Raw genomic sequence first — 15965 nt, 5'->3', positions numbered from 1 at the left:
GAGACAATTTACAAGAGACAGAAATACAAATGGCTCAAAAATACGAAAAAATGGCCGAGGTAAAAAAAAAAATTTTTTTAATTTAAAAACCAGGGGAACCTGGTAGAACACACAACTCTTTTTTTTTTCCTTTTTTAATGTTTACTTTTTGAGAGAGCAAGAGACGGAGCGCAAGCAGAGTAGGGACAGAGAGAGAGGGAGACACAGAATCCAAAGCAGGATCCAAGCTCCAAGCTGTCAGCACAGAGCCCGACAAGAGGCTCAAACTCATGAACCATGAGATCATGACCTGAGCTGAAGTTGGATGCTTAACCGACTAAACCACCCAGGCACCCCATAGAGCATGCAACTTTTGATCTTGGGATTGTGAGTTCGAGCACCACGTTAGGTGTAGAGACTACTTAAAAATAAAATATTTTTAAAAAATGAAATTTAAAAAATGCATAAACATGTACACATTTAAAAAAAATTTTAAATTTTAATTTTAATTTAGTACATTACAATTTCATATTTCAGGGTGCCTGGGTAGCTCAACTGGTTAAGTGTCCGACTCTTGATTTTGGCTCAGGTCATGATCTCACGGGTCATGAGTTCGGGCCCTGCGTCAGGCTCTGCACTAACAGCTTGGAGCCTGCTTGGGATTGTGTGTGTGTATGTGTCTCTCTCTGCCCCTCCCCTACTCACTCCTCTGTCTCTCTGTCTCTGTCTCTCAAAAGAAATTAAACATTAAAAAAAATGTTTTTAAACAATTGTGGTACTTATATATAATGGAATATATATATATGTAGATATATATATGCATTTTTTTTTAAGTAGGCTCCACACCTGATGTGGAGCTTGAACTCATGACCCTGAGATCAAGAGTCTCATGCTCTGACTGAGTTAACCAGGTGCCCCTATCATGGAATATTATTCAGCCATAAAAAATAAATGCTACAACCCATACATGCCACGACATGTATAAACCTTGAAAGCATTAGAAGAAGCCAGACACAAAAAAACCATGAGTTGTATGATTACATTTATATGAAATATCCAGAATACTTTAATCCATAGAAATGAAATACAGATTACTGGTTGCCAGGGGCAGGAGGAGAGACAAAAGGGAAGTGACTGCTTAACAGGTGCAGGGTTTTATTTTGGAGTAACAGAAGTGTTTCAGAACTAGACAAAGGTTGTGATGGCACTGAACTGTTCACTTTAAAATGGTTAATCTGGGGCCCCTGGCTGGCTCAGTCAGAAGAGCATGCAATTCTTGATTGTAGGATCATGAGTTTGAGCCCCACACTGGGTGCAGAGATTAATTAAATAAAGAGACTCAGAAAAAAAATTAAAGAACATAAAGTGGTTAATTTTATGTCATGTGCATTTCACTGTGAGGTTTTTATTTTTTAGGTTTATTTATTTTGAGAGAGAGAGAGAGCACACATACTTACGAACCGTGAGATCATAACCTGAGCTGAAATCAAGACTCGGACACTTACCCTACCGAGCCACCCAGGCACCCCACACAACAATTTTTAAAAATTACATAGACACACATAACTGGCCCAGAAATCCCACTTCTAGGAATTTATCCTATGGATAGAGGCATATGTATTATGAAAGGATATAAGGACAAAACTAAAAAGTTATTCACTATAGCATTATTCTTACAGCAAAAGATTACAAACATCTTAAATCTCCATTAGTAAGGGATAACTTCAAAAAAACTTACATCTATAAAAAGGAATGAGAATCTTTACATTCTGAGATAAGGATATCTAAGATACAATGCTGAGTATTAAACGCCAGTTGCAAGCAATGTGTTATGAATTATAATTAATCTAAAAATAAAAGGAAAATAAGAATATACAGGCACGTAGCAATACGGCATCATCCATTACAAAGTAAAGCCATGCCGACTCAAAGACCCAGCAATTCAACTCAGTCTCTACCCCACAGACACATCTGCCAATTGACCAAGGAGACAACCACAAGGATGTTCAAGGAGTCTTGCTTACAGGAACAAAAACTGGAAGCAACCTAAGTATCTGTTAATAGGGGAAGGAATAAATGAACCATGGTATTTCTACTAGAAATGCAGAACTTCTGCACCAGCTGGGACAAGGAAGGGCATGGAGAATTCATCAGGACACTAACAGTCCAAGGATGGTGGACAGAGACTGTAAGAAGTGGGCCCCTACAAAAGGGTCTGTTCTGACCTTTGCTGATCAGGAGAGCCCCCAGGCAGAAGCGTGGAGGAGGGCAGGGAGAACAAGGGAGGAGGCAAGGGGACCAGAAGTTCTCAGAAAGACAATGAGAGGTATGAATCCAGGGAAGGATGGGTCCATCTTCCCAGTAGGGAAGGGGTGCAGGTGAGAAGGTGTGTAGGGAGAGCAACAGATACACTGGTTTTGGCAAGTGAACTGAAAATTACGTAAGTTAAAAAAAAAAAAAGAATGAAAGAAAGAAAAAGAAAATTTAGGTAAGCAATTTTCTTTTAGGGATTCTAGACCTCTCTGAAGTTCGAATTCACTGTCCTCCCTCTCAAAGGATCCTATATCACAGACAAAAAAATTAAAATCATCTGGGATAAGTTAACCCATCTCTCCCTTTGATCCCCATTCAGCTCTGACCTTTGGCCTATCATCTTCACCTTTGCTTTAACATCCCCCCCCCCCCGCCGCCCCATTTTACAGATGAGGATGGTGAGGCTCAGAGAGGTAGCCTCACTTGCCTGAGGTCACACAGCTAGATGGTGACAGAGCTAGGACCTGAACCCATGTCTTTCTGACTACGGCACCCTCACTCTTTCCCAGCTTCAGCCCTTAAGCTACACTCTCACCCTTATTTTCTTCCTACTCAAGCATTTTTAATCTCTTCCTCTACCAGTTTCTCTCATGCTCATTTCAAACAGGAACAAGCCTCCCTTGGGCTCCACACTCCCCTTTGGTTGCTAACTTTCATCACGTTTCTTTTTTTTTAATTTTTTTTTTCAACGTTTTTTTATTTATTTTTGGGACAGAGAGAGACAGAGCATGAACGGGGGAGGGGCAGAGAGAGAGAGGGAGACACAGAATCGGAAACAGGCTCCAGGCTCTGAGCCATCAGCCCAGAGCCCGACGCGGGGCTCGAACTCACGGACCACGAGATCGTGACCTGGCTGAAGTCAGATGCTTAACCGACTGCGCCACCCAGGCGCCCTTTCATCACGTTTCTTACAGCATACTTACTTCTTTCTCAATGGCAGGTTAAGGACATAGGTTTAAAGTTGAAAAGTTGTAGGATCAAATCCTGCCTCTACCAACTCTGGGCTATATGACTGTAGACAAGTTAATCAATCAAGTGAGGCTTAGAGCCTCCGTTTGCTCTTCTGTAAAATGGAGGTAAGAATAAAAATAGTCTCTCATTAGATTATTTTGAAATTTAAATAAAATAGTCCCAACACTTCACCCAAAGAAAGCGTACATTCTTCTCAAAGGCTTATGAAAAATATTCTCCAAGATAGAACATAAGCTAGAGCGAGAAACCTACTCCATGAACATAAAAGAACAGAAATCACACAAAGTATGTTCTCTAATAACAACGTAATGAAATTAGAGCTCAAAAACACAAAGAAATTTAGCAAATTCCCATTTAAGCAGAATTAACTAAAAAAACCAAAGGGACAAAGAAAAAAAATCATTAAGGAAAATTAAGAAATACTTTGAAATGAATGAAATGAGAAAACAACATACCAAAACTTATGGGATGCAGCTTAAACATTTCTTAGGGAAATTTACAGTTGTTAATGTCTAAGTTACAAAATAAAGATTTTATGTCAATAACCTAACATTCCTTAAGACGTTGAAAAAGAGAAGCAAGCAAAATCTAAAACAAGCAGAGGGAAAAAAATAAAAATCAGAGCAGAGGGGCGCCTGGGTGGCTCAGTAGGTTAAGCATCTAACTCATTTCAGCTCAGGTCATGATCTCACAGTCATAAGACTGAGCCCTGCAAGAGGCTCTATGCTGAGCTTGGAACCTGCTTAAGATTCTCTCCCTCTGCCACTTCCCCATGTGCCCTTTCCCCATTTGCGTACTCTTCCTCTCTCAAAAAAAAAAAAAAAAAAAAAAAATTCAGAGCAGAAATAAATAGAAAATACAAAGATAATTAAGAAAATCAATGGAACTGCGGCTCCTGGGTGGCTCAGTCAGTTGAGCATCCAATTCTTGGTTTCAGCTCAGGTCATGATCTCACAGTCAGAAGATTGAGCCCTGTGTTGGGCTCAACGCCAAGCAGAGCCTGCTTGGATTCTCTCCCTCTCTCTCTCTGCCCCTCTCCCCACTCACATTCTCTCAAAATAAATAAACTTTAATTAAAAAAAAAAAAGAAAAGAAAAGAAGTTGGGGGGAGGGCAGGGGAGGCGCGCCTAAGTGGCTCAGTTGGTTGAGCGTCTGACTCTTGATTTTGGCTCAGGTCCTGATCTCACAGTTCATGGTTCAAGCCCAAGCCCAGCATTGGGCTCTGTGTGGACAGTGTGGAGCCTGCCTGGGATTCTCTCTCCTTCTCTCTCTGCCCCTCCCCCACTCATGCTATCTCTGTCTCTGTCAAAATAAATAAATAAATTTTAAAAAATAATAATGAAGTCAAAAGCTGGGTTTTATTTTTAATATTTTATTTTTAAGTAATCTCTATACCCAATGTGGGGCTCAAACCCACAATCCTAAGATCAAGTGTAACATGCTCCACCGACTGAACCAAGCAGTCTAAAAGATAGCTTCATTTTAAATTCTACCAAACATTTAAAGAACTAATACCAATTCCCAAACTCTTCCAAGAAATACAGGAGGAAGGAAACTTCTCAACTCATTCTGAGGCTACTAATACCCTTATGCCAAAAGCAAAGACATCAGAAGACAGCAACAGACCAACAGGCCTCAGCAAACCAAATCCAGCAACATGTAAAAGGGATTAGATATGACCAAGTCAGAATTAGCCCAGGAAAACATGGTTGGGTTAGTATCTGAAAAATAATTAATGTAACATGCAATCACAATACAATACACAACAAAACCACAAGACCATCTCAGTAGACAGAAAAGGCTTTGACAAAACCCAATATCCTTCATGATTCAAAACAATAGTGACAACGATAAAAATAAATGAGGAATAGCAGGGAACTTCTTCACCCTGAGAAAAAGCACTTATTGAACCGCCTATGGCTGACCACATAGTGAAAGCTTCCCCCTTAACATCAAAATAAGACAAGAATATCTGCTCTTACAATGTTTTTTTAAATGTCTATTTATTTATTTTTGAAACACAGCTTGGGGAAAGACAGAGAGAGAGAGGGAGAGAATCCCAAGCAGGATCTACACTGTCAGCACAGAGCCCAACACGGGGCTCAATCCCATGAACCATGAGATCATGACATGAGCTAAAATCAAGGGTCAGACGCTTAGCCAACTGAGCTATCCGGGTGCCCCTACTTTTTATTCATTGTACTAGAGATTCAAACCAGGGCACTGAAAGGAAGGAAGGAAGGAAGGAAGGAAGGAAGGAAGGAAGGAAGGAAGGAAGGAAGGAAGGAAGGAGGGAGGGAGGGAGGGAAGGAGCAAATGTATCTCTATTCACAGATAACATAATCTTATGTAGAAAATACTAAAGAACCCACTAAAAACTATTGGATCTAATTAACAAATTCAGCAACATTACAGAATACAAGATTAATATACAAAAAAAAAAAAAAAAAAACCCAAAAACCCCACTTGTTCACGAGCAATGAACTAACTAACCTAAAATGAAGTTTAAAAATAATTCCTTTTGGGGTGCCTAACTGGCTTAGTTGGTACAGCATGTGACTCTTTAGATTTGGGATCATGAGTTCAAACTCCATGTTGGATGTAGAGTTAAAAAACATATGTATATTTAAAAATACTAATAAGTACATTTATGATAGCATAAAAAGAATAAAATACTTAGGAATAAATTTAACAAAAGAAGTACAAATCTAATACTATAAAAACTATAAAATATTGCTGAGAAAGAATTTGAAAGACTTTTGTAAATGTTCATGGATGGGGTACCCAGGTGGCTCAGTCGGTTAAGAATTGACTTTGCCTCAGGTCATGATCTCGAGATTCATGAGCTTGAGCCCCACGTTGGACTCTGTGCTGACAGCTCAGAGCCTGGATCCTGCTTCAGATTCTGTGTCTCCCTCTCTCTCTGCCTCTCTCGCTTGCACTCTGTCTCTCTCTCAAAAATAAACATTAAAAAAAAAGTTTTAAATAAATAAATAAATAAATAAATAAATAAATAAATCAGTCATACTATTGGAAAGATAGCAAAATGCCCATACTACTGACATACACAATCCCTGCCAAAATCCCAGCTGCCTTCTTTGCAGAAATTAGCAATCTGAAACTAAAATTCTTATGTTAATATGAAGACACAGACTATCCAAAATAATCTTGAAAATGAAGTACAAAGTTGAAAGAGTTACCAATGTTTTGCAATTTCAAAACTTACTCCAAAGCTACCATCATTAAGATGTTATGGTACTAGCATAAGGACAGACATACAGATGAATAGGGAAGAAATGAAGGACCAAAAATAAACCACATTTATAGTCAATTAACTTTGAAAAAGAGTGCCAAAACAGTTCACTGGGAAAAGAATAGTCTGTTCAAGAAATGGTACTAGGACAAGTAGATATCCACATTCAAAACAATAGTTAGAACCCTTACCTCACACCATATACAAAAATCAACTCACACAAAATCAAAGGCTAACTGTAGTAGGAACCATAATTATAAAACTCAAAGAAGAAAGAATAGTAATGAAGCCTTGTAATCTTGGGTTAAGCAATGCTTTCTTAATAATGACACTAAAAGCACAAGTGACAAAAGAGAGAAATTGGCCACAATTCAAGTTTGAAATTAGTGTATCAAAGAACATCATCAAGAAAGCGAAAAAGAAGGGCACCTGGGAGGCTCAGTCAGTTGAGCACCCGGGTCTTGGTTTCAGGTCATGATTTCAGTTCGTGAGTTCAAGCCCCATGTAAGGCTCCGCATTGACAGTGCTGAGTCTGCTTGAAGTTTTCTCTCTCCCTCTCTCTCAAAATAAATAAACAAACTTTTAAAAAAAGATAACAAAAAAGAAACCCAAAGAATGGAAGTAATATTTGCAAAACATATATCTGATAAGGGATTTATATCTAGAACATATAAAGAACACTTACAAATCAGCTATAAAAAGGGGCGCCTGGGTGGCTCAGTTGGTTGGGTGACCGACTTTGGTTCAGGTCATGATCTCACAGTTTGTGAGTTCAAGCCCTGCGTCAGGCTCTGTGCTGACAGCTCAGAGACTGGAGCCTGTTTTGGATTCTGTGTCTCCTCCTCTCTCTACCCTTCTTCCCGTGCTCACGCTCTGTGTCTGTCTCTCAATAATAAATAAACGTCAGGGCGCCTGGGTGGCTCAGTCGGTTGGGCATCCGACTTCGGCTCAGGTCATGATCTCGCGGTCTGTGAGTTCAAGCCCCGCGTCGGGCTCTGTGCTCACAGCTCAGAGCCTGGAGCCTGTTTCGGATTTTGTGTCTCCCTCTTTCTCTGACCCTCCCCTGTTCATGATCTCTCTCTGTTTAAAAAATAAACGTTTAAGAAAAAAAAATTAAAAAATAAATAAACGTTAAAAAATTTTTTTTAAAAAATCAGCTATAAAAAGATTAAAAATCCAATTAAAAATTAACAAAGGCTCTGAATAGAAATTTCTCCAAAGACTATATGAAATAACCAACAAATACCTAGAAAATGTTCAATTATCATTAGTCATCAGGAAAATGCAAATCAAAACCACAATGAGGGGTGCCTGGGTAGCTCAGTCAGTTAAGTACCTGACTTCAGCTCAGGTCATGATCACAGTTCATGAGTTCAAGCCCCGCACTAGGCTCTGTGATGGCAGTGCAGAGCCCACTTCAGATCCTCTGTCTCCCTCTCTCTCTGCCCCTCACCCGCTCATGCGCACACACACACTCTCTCTCCCTCTCTCTCTCTCTCTCAAAAATAAACAAACATTGGGAATGCAAGCTGGTGCAGTCAGTCTGGAAAACAGTATAGAGGTTCCTCAAAAAACTAAAAACAGAACTACCCTATGACCCAGCAATTGCACTACTAGGCATTTATCCAAGGGATACAGGTGTGCCATTTCGAAGGGACACGTGCACCCCCATGTTTATAGCAGCACTATCAACAATAGCCAAAGTATGGAAAGAGCCCAAAAGATAGATGAATGGATAAAGAAAGTGTGGTATATATATATATACAATGGAGTATTACTCAGCAATCAAAAAGAATGAAATCTTGCCATCTGCAACTATGTGGATGGAACCGGAGGGTATTATGCTAAGTGAAATTAGTCACAGAAAGACAAAAATCATATGACTTCACTCATATGAGGACTTTAAGAAACAAAACATGAACATAAGGGAGGGAAACAAAAATAATATAAAAACAGGGAGGGGGACAAAACAGAAGAGCCTCATAAATATGGAGAACAAACTGAGGGTTACGGGAGGGGTTGTGGCAGAGGGGATGGGCTAAATGGGTAAGGGGCACTAAGGAATCTACTCCTGAAATCATTGTTGCACTATATGCTAACTAATTTGGATGTAAATTAAAAAATAAATAAATAAAACAAGTTTAAAAAAAAAAAGCTAAACTAAAATAAATAAATAGATAAACATTTAGAAACAAAAATAAAATTTAAAAAGCCCAATGAGATCATTTCACACTAGAATGACTATAGTTAAAAAGACACATAGTAAGTTGGGGCAAAATGTAGAGAAGTTGGAACCTTCATACACCGCTGGTGGGAATATAGAATGGTGCAGCTGCTGTGGAAAACAGTTTAGTGGTTCCTTAAAATATTAATCATAGAGTCTTCCGTGGGAAGCTGTTGAAGTGGGAGTCCCCTAAGCTCACCTCATGTCAGACACAACTAGATAACCCACATTAGTGTAAATAACTCAGAAAGCAGCCCAAAGATTGGCAGAACAGACCCTCCGCAACTAAATGTTAGAAAAGAAGTCATACCGATGAGAGTAGGAAGGACAGAGATGCAGAAGGGAGTCAAACAAACTTGCAGGACTGTCCATGAGGTAGGGACACCGTAGCACAAAGAAAGGAAAGAAACAGACCCTCACACTGGGGAGCATGCATGAGGAAGAGGAATCCCTATAACACACTGCTTTGAGTTCTTACAATCAGCAGCGATTAGCACCTGGAACTTTAAAAAATCAGCAGTCTCCCTGGGAGGGTGAGAGGAAACGGAGTCCTTGCCCTTAAGGAAACAGCACAACAAAGACCATGGCAGAGATACAGCATAGAAGTAGCAATGTGAAAAGTACCTGGGTTACACAGGAAGGACTTTTACTAGTCTCAGAACAAATACTGGAGAAGCAGGAATATTTGGGAGACTTCTCTCCAGGAACAGAGGAGCTGCTAGGCACCATTTCCCTCCCCCACTCCTTGGCCTACACACAAAAACACCTACAGCTACAGGAACCTGTGTAGCACCAACCCTTGGTACCTAGGTTATTAACAGCACCACATTGCCCCAAGTTCTTCTGTGGACACGCCTGCTCCAGCCAGGCCCAGGCTCTAGGTCCCCTCCCACAGCAGACCTACACACACTTTGCTTACACCATGCACCCATGTCCCCCTGCAGACCTGCCACCCTCTAATAGGCCCTAGGCCGGAACCCGTTCAAAGTGGTGCCACAAGCCTGGCAGTGTGCAAGTAGTCCTGACAAGGGCCAGCGCCACTCCAAAGTGACTCCTGCACTAGGGGGAGGGAAAGATAATAACCACACACACCAGTCCAACTAGGGCCTCAGCAGTGGGCTGGGAGCAAACATCTGGTCTGACTACAGGCCCCACCCACCAATGAAAGATTCTCAGGGGACAACACATGGAAAGTGACCTGCAGCCTGATGCTACCTCATTTCTGGCAAACGCCTGGTCTGACTCAACTGGATCCCTAGGCGGCCTCAAATTGTCCCACTAACAACACAGGGACCAGTCCCTGCCCACAACAGGCAAAGACAGCCATCACAGATGACTGGAATGAAGGAAAAATTACCTCAACCGCAACAGTAGGGTACAGGAAACACACATATGAGACACCCCGAAGCTTCAGGTTCTGTGAACAAGGAACACTGCATTGCAGAGCACTACATGACCTCTTCTTCCTAAAGCCATTACTTTCAAGAGCAGAAGATGTAGCTGACTTTCCTAATACATAGAAACATACACAGTGAGTCGAACAAAATGAGGAGACAGATGAATACTTTACAAATGAAAGAACAGGACAAAATCACAGCAGAAGAGGCTAATTGCAACAAACATAAGTAATATACTTGATAGAGAATTTAAAGTAATGATTGGGGCACTCGGGTGGCTCAGTCAATTAAGCCTCTGACTCTTGATTTCAGCTCAGGTCAAGATCTCACAGTTCATGAGTCTGCGCCCCACACGGGGCTCTGTGCTGACAGCATGGAGCCTGCTTAGGATTCTCTCTCTTCCTCTCTCTCTGTCCTTCCCCCGCTTGCACACTCTCTCAAAATTAATAAACTTAAAATAATAATAATAAAAATAATGATCAAAGAGTAGAGGACCTCATGAGAACCTTAACAAAGATATGGAAAATATAGAAAAGATCCAATCAGAGATAAAGAACTCAATAACTGAAATTAAAAATACACTTAGAGGGAATAAATAGCAGACTAGAGGAAGCAAAAAAAAAAAATGGATCAACGACTTGGAGGACAGTGTAATGGAAAGCAATCAAGCTGCACAGGAGAGAGAAAAATAATAATTATAAATGAAAGAAGACTTAGGGAACTCAGCAAGACCGTCAAGTGTAATAACATTCACATTGTAGGGATCCCAGAAGGACAAGAGAAAAGGGAGAAAAAGAGAGAGAAAATTTATTTGAAAAATTAACAGCTGAAAACTTCCCTAATCTGGGGAAGGAAACAGTCACCCAGATGAAGAAGGCACAAAGAGCCCCCAACAAAATCAATCCAAGGACTTCCTCACCAAGACACAGCAATTATAAGGACAAAAAGTAGTGGGCACATGGATGGCTCAGTAGGTTAAGAATTCGACTCTTTTTTTAAATTTTTTTTTCAACTTTTTTTATTTATTTTTGACACAGAGAGAGACAGAGCATGAACAGGGGAGGGCCAGAGAGAGGGAGACACAGAATCGGAAACAGGCTCCAGGCTCTGAGCCATCAGCCCAGAGCCTGACGCGGGGCTCGAACTCACGGACAGCGAGATCGTGACCTGGCTGAAGTCGGACGCTTAACCGACTGCGCCACCCAGGCGCCCCAAGAATTTGACTCTTAATTTCAGCTCAGGTCATGATCTCATGGTTCATGAGATTGAGTCCCGTGTCAGCTGTGAGCTGACACTACAAAACCCACTTGAGATTCTCTCTCTCTCTCCCTCTCTCTCTGCCCATCACCCACTTGCACACACAAGCTCTTTCTCTCTCAAAATGAGTAAATAATTGTTAAAAAAAAAAAAAAGGACAAGAAGTAGTGATAACCAGAGAATTTTAACGTTTATTTATTTTTGGGACAGAGAGAGAGCATGAACGGGGGAGGGGCAGAGAGAGAGGGAGACACAGAATCGGAAACAGGCTCCAGGCTCCGAGCCATCAGCCCAGAGCCTGACGCGGGGCTCGAACTCACGGACCGCGAGATCGTGACCTGGTTGAAGTCGGACGCTTAACCGACTGCGCCACCCAGGCGCCCCTAACCAGAGAATTTTAAAAGCAGTAAGAGAGAAGAAAACAGTTACATACAAGGGAAACCCATATGGCTAACAGCTGATTTTTCACCAGAAACCTAACAGGCCAGAGGGGAATGACATGACATATTCAAAGTGCTGAAACAAGAAAACCTGCAGCAAAGAATACTCTAACAAGTCTAGGATTCAGAATAGAACAGATTGTTTCTCAAACAAAAGTTAAGGAATACATGACCATTAAACCACCCCCAAGAAATGTTAAAAGGGACTTTGAGTAGAAAGGAAAGGTCATAAGCAGACCACAGGCAAAGTAAGAAAAGTAAAAAGCACAAAAGCAGTAAAATTAAGTACGACAAAACCTTGGATTGCATATAACTTGTTCTGTGAGTGTTCCACAAGACGAGCAAACATTTCTAATAAATTTTAACTTGATAAACAAGTGATGTCTTGCAAGAGTAGTACGTGTATGAGTAGTATGTAACGCCAAATGTCACATGATAACAACTGAGCCAATGGTTCTTGAAATTTGCTTTGATATACGAGTGCTTTGGATCACAAGCATGTTTCCAGAATGAATTAGGCTTGCATACCAAGGTTTTACTGTATATCTATAAAAATCAGTCAAAGGGGGGGGGGGGGGCGCCCAGGTGGCTCAGTCTGTTAAGTGTATATATACCCACACACAAATACACACAATGGAACATTATTTAGCCATTAAAAAAGTATGAAATCTTGCCATTTGCAACAACATGGATGGACTTTGAAGGCATTGTAAGTGAAATAAGTCAAAGAAAGACAAACACTGTATAATCTCACTTAAGTGTCTTATATGTAGAATCTAAAACACCTAAACTCGGGGCACCTGAGTGGCTCAGTTGGTTGAGCGGCTGACTTCAGCTCAGGTCATCATCTCACAGGTTGAAGGCTCATGAGTTCAAGCCCTACATCGGGTTCTGTGCTGACAGCTCAGAGCCTGGAACCTGCTTCCGATTCTGTGTCTCCCTCTCTCTCTGCCTATCTCCTGCTCATGCTCTATGTGTCTCTCCCTCTCAAAAATAAACACTAAAAAAAATTTTTAAGTAAATAAATAAAAATAAAAAACCTAAACTCATATAAACAAGAGTGGTGGTTACCAGGGACTGGAGAGTAGGGGAAATGGGGAGATATTCATTACAGAGTACACACTTCCAAGTATAAGATGAGTAAGTTCTGGGGATCTAATGTACAGCATGGTGATTACAGTTAATAATATTACATTATATACTTGAAAGCTGCTAAGAGCATAGATCTTAAATGTTCTCACCACAAAAAAGAAATGGTAATTATGGGATGTGATGGAAATGTTAGTAAACACTATGGTGGTAATCATTTTCCAATTTGTAACTACATCAAATTGACACATTGTACACCTTAAATTTACACAATGTTACATGTCAATTATATGTAAAGTTTGGGGAGGGGAGGGGAGAGAAACAATTAAAAAAATTTTTTTTAACATTTATTCATTTTTGAGAGTGAGACAGACAAAGCATGAGCAGGGGAAGGGCAGAGAGAGAGGGAAACACAGAATCTGAAGCAGGCTCCAGGCTCCGAGCTGTCAGCACAGAGCCCGGCACAGGGTTTGAAATCACAGATGTTGAGATCATGATTGAGCCATGATCTCATGATTGACCGACTGAGCCACCCAGGCGCCCCTAGAGGAACAATTTTATAAATAGATAATGGTGATAGTTGCACATTTTGTGAATGTACTTAATGCCACTAAATTGTATACTTAATGGTTACAGTGACAAAACTTTTTGTTGTATCTATTTTCCCACAATAAAAATAAGTAAACACTGGTGCCTACTGGCTCAATCAGTAGAGCATGCAACTCTCGATCTCAGGGCCATGAGTTCAAGCCCCACATTGGGCACAGAGCTCACTTTAGTAATAATAATAATAATAATAATAATAATAATAATATAATAAGCAACATTAAAAATACTTAGGAATACCTGTGCTCGCTTCGGCAGCACATATACTAAAAATACTTAGGAATACTTTCTTTTTTTAAGTATAAGACTTGTATACTGAAAACTATAAAACATCACAGAAAGAAATTAAAGAATACCTAAATAAATGGAAAAACATCCCATGTTCATGGATTAGAAGACTTAATATTAGATGTCAATAATCCCCAAATTAATCTATAGATTCAATGTAATCCCTATCAAAATCTAAGCTGCCTTCTTTGCAGGAAGTGTCAACTTTGTTCTAAAATTCATATGGAAATGTAAGGGACCCAGAATAGTCAAAACAATCTTGAAAAAGAGGAACAAATCAGGGCTCACACTCTGGATTTCACAACTTACTACAAAGCAACAGTAATCAAGATTTTTGTGGTACTTGCATAAAAGGATAGACATAGACCAGGGGCATCTGGGTGGCTTAGTCGGTTAAGCATCCAACTTCAGCTCAGGTCATGATCTCATGGTTCATGAGTTCAAGCCCCACGTTAGGCTCTGTGCTGACAGCTCAGAGCCTGGAGCATGTTTCAGATTCTGTGTCTCTCCCCCCCCCCCCCCCCACCTCATGCTCTTTCTCAAAAATAAGTAAACATTAAAAAAATTAAAAAAAAAAAAAAAAAGAATAGACATAGATCAATAAAATGTTATTGAAAAGTCCAGAAATAGACCCTCGGATTTATGGCCAAATAATTTTTGACAAGGGTGCCAAGACCATTCAACAGAAAAAGAATAGTCTCTTCAAGAAAGTGCTCAAACACAGGGTGCCTGAGTGGCTCAGTCAGTTGGGCAACTGATTCTTGATCTTGGCTCAGGTCATTATCTCACGGTTCATGAATTTGAGGCCCATGTCAGGCTCTGTGCTAACAGTGTGGAGCCTGCTTGGAATTCTCTCCCCTGTTCTCTCTACCCCTACCTCTCTCTCTCTCTCTCTCTCTCTCTCTCTCTCTCTCTCTCTCTCAAAATAAATAAACAAAATAAAATTTGAAAAAAGGATGTGCTCAACTAGGATACTCACATGCAAAAGAATAAATGTGGACCTCTGCCTCATACGATAAACAAAAAGCAACTCAAAATGGATCAGGGTAAGGTCTAAACATATAAAACATTTAGAAGAAAACAGGTGTGAATCAATAACAATTATGATAGCTCCTTATGGAGCATCATATACTTTATGCTGTTCACCCTATCAGGATCCTCACATATATGTAATCCCACTTTTAAAAGTGATGGACATTGCAACTACATGGATGGAACTAGAGGGTATTGTGCTAAACGAAATTAGCCAGAAAAAGACAAATATCATATGCCTTCACTCATATGAGGAATTAAAGATACAAAACAGATGAACACGCAGAAGGGAAGCAAAAAGAATATAAAAACAGGGAGGGGGACAAAACATAAGGGACTCTTAAATATAGAGAGTAAACAAAGGGTTTCAGAAGGGGTTGTGGGGGAGGGGGGGAATGGGCTAAATGCATAAGGGGCATTAAGGAATCTACTCCTGAAATCATTGTTGCACTACATGCTAACTAACTTGGATGTAAATTCAAAAAAAAATGTAAGTAATTAATTAAAAATAAATAAATAATAAGTAAATAAATAAAAGTGATGCAGCCCACTCACCCTTTCTCCCCTTATCTGTTTCCCACCCACCATACATCAGCCCCACCCCTATCTTAAAACTATGGCTTAAAATGAGTACAAAATAGCTTCAGATACTTACTTCTCAATTTAAAGTTGTACCTATAAACATTCCTATATTATTTCTCCATTTTCTACTGTTTCTTTTTCAGGTCATCAAAGTTGGACATGAAATAAAGAGTGATAAGGTACAAATAATACATTAATCATTCACTTTTAATATTAAAATGCTATTTCAAACACACACATAGCAAGGCCTTCCTACTGGAATCAGGAAGTGTCAGAGAGGATGAATGTATTTAAACTGCAGGGTTGACTATTTTGAGATAAAATCAAGTAACAGTCAACAAACAGCCTTACATATTCTGAAACTGTAAGAGGGATGTTCTAAAGCTGCCACAGGAGGGGTTAAGTGGTGAAGTTTCTGTGATGAGTCCAAAACTGTTTGCAAGTTTGAATGAATCAGCATTTTTCTTGGGAAAGGGTCCACTGCTCTCCTCAGACAGACAGAACATTACAGATGCCCAATAACACCTGTTGAA

General features: G+C 40.1%; 1 protein-coding gene across 25 annotated transcripts in view; it reads right to left on the bottom strand.

Annotated features, from left to right (window-relative positions):
• Positions 1–15965, bottom strand: part of CHEK2 (checkpoint kinase 2) — a 47488-nt gene that overhangs the window by 28198 nt on the left and 3325 nt on the right. For 3 of the 25 annotated variants that reach the window (XM_045042365.1, XM_045042369.1, XM_019814839.3), the window contains exons 3-4: positions 15784–15957; positions 15506–15566 (exon numbers count right to left, since the gene is read on the bottom strand). The exons of 17 other annotated variants lie outside the window; for them this stretch is intronic. The gene's annotated coding sequence lies outside the window, so the exon portion shown is untranslated. Of the gene's footprint in view, positions 1–3215; positions 3356–14797; positions 14818–15505; positions 15567–15783; positions 15958–15965 lie in introns of those variants that run through there. 5 more of the 25 variants (XM_045042366.1, XM_045042370.1, XM_045042368.1 and 2 more) reach the window with 4 other exon arrangements.

The sequence above is a fragment of the Felis catus genome, chromosome D3, assembly GCF_018350175.1.
Source record: "Felis catus isolate Fca126 chromosome D3, F.catus_Fca126_mat1.0, whole genome shotgun sequence".
NCBI classification, from domain to species: domain Eukaryota; kingdom Metazoa; phylum Chordata; class Mammalia; order Carnivora; family Felidae; genus Felis; species Felis catus.
This window is presented reverse-complemented; position numbering and strand designations above follow the sequence as displayed.